Here is a 6051-nt window from a genome sequence, read left to right on the forward strand (position 1 = left end):
CTGAAGCACAGAACTACGGCCGGAGGAGGAGCAGGTTGCGCAGCGGCGGTGGAGGATAGACGTGAGCGGCGGAGACAGGTGTAGCGTGAGCGGCGATGAGACCAAGAACACAGAGAAGAGCGGTGACGGCGGAATCTCCTCCTCCCCCTCTTATCTGATTTTTTTAAAAAACTGAGTCGACTCGGTAAACTCGCCGAGTCAACCGAGTTTACCGAGTTGACTCGTCGTTTCAACTGAGTCAGCTCAATTTCCGTTTCAACTAACGTTTCAATACGATTTTGGAACAAAAAACGTAAACTCGTCCGTTTCTACCGAGTTGACTCGACGTTTTAACAACACTGTGCGTGGCAACCCTGAAGCACCGGGTGTAAGTCCTTAGCCTGATGTTGTGGCTGCAGTATTGACTGCTCCATGGACAAGAGATGGCATTATGTAAAATGTGAATATTATAGAACTTAAGGGAAACAGACTTAAATGTTTTGTCTGACCTTGTAGAGGAAAATTCTAAAGTTGTATTATAAGTAAAAATCATAAACAAACCTATGATATGTACAGTATCAGCATAGGTGAAATTGTAGTACTGTGGATAATAAATATATATTTGAGAGGAGTGTATAGTATGAAGATAGTATTAGTAAGATTCTTATGCTTGTGTAGTGTAGTACAATAATTATGTACAGGTGGACTTGGTGAATGGACTTCATTAAGGTGAGTGACTTAGAACCTGATGGATTATTGAAAAATGTGAACATGTATGCTTAGTATGAGTTTGAATATTTTATGTTTGATTAGAAGTTATAAGTCCCTGATAGATGGTGTACACTTGAATAAATTGGGGTGGTTAATGTAGAGAAACAAATGGAATATTTGATGTCTAATCCTAAGGGATTTGACCACTTGAAATTATTGTGCTGGTGAATTGTTAATTTGAGAGACATTGAAATATGGGATTGAAATCCATAAGGAGTTAGTGTTGAGTGAGATGAAGTAATTACGTAGTATGTGTAGAAGGATGAAATTGAGAAAATCACCATGGATGACATAAGATAAATGTACGATGAAGGCACTATTGTAGTTAATGGATGTCGATTTAAATTGGGAGACGTGTCAGTGATAAATGAATAGGATGGTTGAAATGTATAGTCATGTGTAAGACAGTAATGAGAATTGTAAAGGAATTATGATCTAGTGATCTATGTATATGTACCACTAATAGTAGTATGCTTGTGAAATCATTTGGTATTTGATATGGGTTGATGGACGGAGTGGATGTATTTTCAATGTAATGAATATTCTACAGCCACCAAGGGTGGAAGTGCGCAGGAAAATTGATGGGTCTCAAGCAGGAGGTCAGACTTATATATATGAGCCACTTACTGGGGAGGAAAACCTCAGGATAGCTAAAGGTATGAAATTTTAGAAATGTTTTCTAAATAATACTCATCTAGTGTGACGAAAATTGATAGGTAATTACATTAAGTGTAGATACATGCATAAGAGTAAAATGAAATTGAGTGTGAAAATGATATGACTAGTGAAAGGACTAGGGTACCATTGAATGATGAAATTGTATTATCAGTGCAAGGACTGATGTACAATAAAGTTGTGTATTGTATTATCAGTGCAAGGACTGGTGTACAATAAAGTTGTGTGTTGCATTATCAGTGCAAGGACTGATATATAGAAAGTTGTGCATTGTATTATCAATGCAAGGACTGATGTACAATGAAGTTGTGTATTGTATTATCAGTGCAAGGACTGATGTACAATAAAGTTGTGTGTTGCATTATCAGTGCAAGGACTGATATACAGAAAGTTGTGTATTGTATTATCAGTGCAAGGACTGATGTACAATAAAGTTGTGTATTGTATTATCTGTGCAAGGACTGATGTACAATAAAGTTGTGTGTTGCATTATCAGTGCAAGGATTGATATACAGAAAGTTGTGTATTGTATTATCAGTGCAAGGACTGATGTACAGTAAAATTGTGTATTGTATTATCAGTGCAAGGACTGATGATGTACAATAAAGTTGTGTGTTGCATTATCAGTGCAAAGACTGATATACATAAAATTGTGAATTGTATCATCAGTGCAAGGACTGATGTACAATAAATTGTGCATTGTATGATCAGTGCAAGGACTGATATACAGAAAAATTGTGAATTGTATCATTAGTGCAAGGACTGATGTACAATAAAATTATAAATTGTGTTAATGATGCACTTAGTTCTATATGATTTGAACGGTAACATGATAGAAGAAACTATTAAGAGTTAGGGAATGTGTACGAGATTGTGAAGAGAATATGAATTATTATATTACTGAATATGTTATAAACCAGGTCTGAGGGTTAACCAAGAGGAAAGTAAACTATCGGTGGGGAGAATCAAACGAGGAAGTATAATGAATTTACTTATATGTAATATGTGTATATTATACCACTACTACTATTATGGGGGGTCGTCCCATGTGAATATACCAAACACATTTGGCCGTTATATACGGAAATGATACAGACACCAAATGGACTGGGTCCAGGTGTGATCTGGGGTGTACTAGGTACACGTTTTGCCATTATATACGGATATAATATATATATGAATTTCCCTATGCACTGGGTGCACATTATATGAATTGATATTACTTTCTCTGTGCGGCTTATGTGCCCAGAGTGTATAGCTATCTCCGTGCGGATTATGTTCCCGGAGACTATTAGTATTTAATAGGAGTAATATGAGACGAGGAAGTATCCCGCATTGATGGGATTGCTAATATAGTTGAGGTGTTTTATATAAATGCACAGATAAGAAACAATTGGTGATGCTCCTAGCACAAGGGCAACTGGTGGTAGATTACCTATTACTACGTGAATCATAAGGGCAGATTCTTTGATCGGTGGGTCATTTACATCTGGGGCCCGTAGGACAGCTAGAGCTCGAGGGGTTTGACCTGGGGATATTTTACCCACCGTATTGGGAGGATTGTGTCGTGTGAAGAACGCAACACAAGATATCAGGTAACTTTATGTGAACAGAAATATATCGAGTGTAATATAAAATATGAGACGTCATGAGAAGGTAGTTTGAGGTGTAAGTTCCGAGCACTAGGACATGTGGGTACATGTACACCGAGTATTGGTGATATGAATTTTAGGTTCCAAGGAAAGTGTGAAGATTGTCGGGAATTATTGCCTTATGATACAAATAGCAACATGTTAATATTGATGAATTGAGTGAGTGTTGTATTGGAAGGGACTAATGAGGAATAAATGTGTAGTTAAAATGGTGGCCTGATGGCCTTTCATAAGGAGTTAGTTGTGATGGAATTAGGTGAAAATGTTAATAAGGACCAGTGACTTAAATTTTAGTGATTCAAGAAAGGTTGATAACTCAATGGAGTGACTTGGAGCACGGTATGTGATACATGCTAAGTGAGAGAGGTATATCTTTGGAAGATACATGGTATTGATAAAATTTTGAAATTTGTTTAGGGATGAAAGTAGTGCCAGGTGATAGAACGATTATGCTTGGAGATTAGTAATATAAGGAGACTTATATGTGAGGATTATGGTATAGTATGTTGAGTTGGACATCCAGGATTAAATGTCGATGATTACGAAATTGAGGTACAAATAAGTGGAACAAGTGTTTAAATTACAACTTTGACATCGAATGAAAAATATGTTGAAATCTATAACAGTGTTACAGAATGAGGAGTAGAAAGTGTTAATTGCTAAAGAGATTAGGGAATAGGCCTTTAATGCGGAAGGCATTGATGGATGTTGAGGTTAGGCTACGAGAGGGCTAAATTTATAGAGTTTAAACGGTTAAGTGATAAACAGGTTAACATGGAGTGTAAATTATAAATATGATGTTGTAGATGGAGAGATTCATGAATAGAATTGTGGGAGAAGACTTGGAAATGACTGACAGGGAGTATGAGCTGTTGTGAGGATTGTTAGTTTTGCATCACAAAGAGAAAGATATGGTGGTGAGTACCTAAGAAGAGGTGAAGACTCGTGACAAGGAGAAATAAAGTATATAAGTATAGAAATTAATGTGAGTCGGAATTATAGGATACGACAAAGTGCCATTGAAAATAGAAAGTATGTGCTTGGGTGAAAGCTAGGAAAACAACGAAATGATAAGAGTAGTAATAGTAATGGAAAGGACTGGTATGTTGGGGTATTGTCGAAACAGTAAGGACAACGGGAGAATTTAAGTACTAACGAAAGTGTGAGTTGGAAGCATTCCAGGAATAATCAGTAAGTATACATAAGAACGATTAGAGTCTATTATAGATACGGTTATATGCTTTTGGGAACGACATTGGGTCAGAATGAAAAGATGAGAATGAGATGAAGTGAGACAGACAAATTGTAATGTGGTTATATATTACCTATAAATTAGTGAAAGTGCAATCGTAAACCATGAAAAGCTTAAAGTATTGTAAATTAAAGGTCGTGGCACCATAAGTGTCAAGTTGGTAAGATGGGTATATTATGAACTACAATTAACGAAAATGCAACAGTGGTTTATGGAAACAGTGAAAATATAATGAATTAAGTGGCCAGATCCCCGAAATTATCAAGTTTGTGAAGGATTGAGTAATGATGGATACCACAAAAACGAGGTTATGCCTGTGACGAATGTAAAATTTTAAAGATGCACGCCTAAGAAGGCTAGTAGAGAGTGGAAAGATAAGATTCTTCGATTACACCCCATGTTACGGGATCGTTAGGATGTTAATTTTGCGGACAAAATTCTAAAAGGTGGGGGTGATTATAACACCTCGGAATTCTAAATTAAGTATTAAAATATTAAGTGAGTGATTAAGTGAAGGATTAGTGAAAATCCTAAAGATTAGGCCAAAATACAAAGAAAGAGCAAAACGGTAATTAGCCAACACGCAACCCTAGGAAGATAAAAATTTAGTAAAAGGTCTCAGATGATAAAAATAACCCTGGAAATGGATTCAGAATGAAAAATTGAGTGGGTAGGCAAGTTTCAAAAATTTTGATGAATAGTGATTTTTCCAGTGTAAAAATACTGCGGTATAATTGTACCGATAAGCGTGAAATTTTTATCATTATTTTTAGGAAACAAAAATATGTCATGAACCAGAAAAATATGTAGGTTATGAATTTGTGGTCGAAATTAGGTGATTGATTAAATTTAAAACGCGTGTGGGACCCACCTAAGTCATAAATCACTTAAGTGACTTCACAACCCCATTTTCCTCTCATTTTCTCTCTCCTTCCCTCCTTCTTCTTCACGGTGACAGCCCCTCCATTACCTTCATTGTGCAAAAATTTCATTTCATCATAACTTAGCCGTTTCTCCACCGAATCCAACGATTTTTGTTTTGAATCGTGATGGAAAACACCTTCTAAACACATTGGTACCACTCTTGAACCTTGAAACCGATTCTATGGGGAGATATTGCTCAATTTCAGCTGCAAAAATTTGAGGAAAAATGGATGTTCATGGAGCTTTTTGATCTTCCATTGCTTGGAGGAGTCTTAACACCCCGTGAGAATTAGGAGCTAAATTAAATTGCCATTAGAAGTGGGAGTGCATGTCATGAACTCGATTTTCATACATATCCCTAGGGTAGGGTGAATTTCAATACTTTTAATTACTTTGTATCTAGAAACATTAACTACTAACTAGTGGTTATATGGAATAGCAATGATTAAGAAATTATTTAAATTACAAATGGGAGTTTGGGGCCATGTTATGAAATCAAATTACATGTAAATGTAGGAGAGGTTTAATTTTAAACTATATCCCTTAATAAAATCCTAGATAATCTTTAGAAAGGTAATTGAAAAATATGAACTATTAGAGAATAAAACTTTGGTCCTTATGTCTTTAAGGGCCACGGCCCAAGCCTTTAGTGGGGAGTTTATTTCAGCCCAAAGCCCTCTTAAGTTCATCCCTTAGCTTATCATAAAAATCTGAATGCTAAATGCTCATTGGCCAAAATGAACCACTTGGCAAAGCCCCATCCTTGTCCTCCCTCTACATGTGCGCCTAGGATGTGTA

This window comes from Gastrolobium bilobum, unplaced genomic scaffold (assembly GCF_033153095.1).
Source record: "Gastrolobium bilobum isolate Gb01-03AN ecotype WA unplaced genomic scaffold, APGP_CSIRO_Gbil_v1 utg6655, whole genome shotgun sequence".
Taxonomy (NCBI): Eukaryota; Viridiplantae; Streptophyta; class Magnoliopsida; order Fabales; family Fabaceae; genus Gastrolobium; species Gastrolobium bilobum.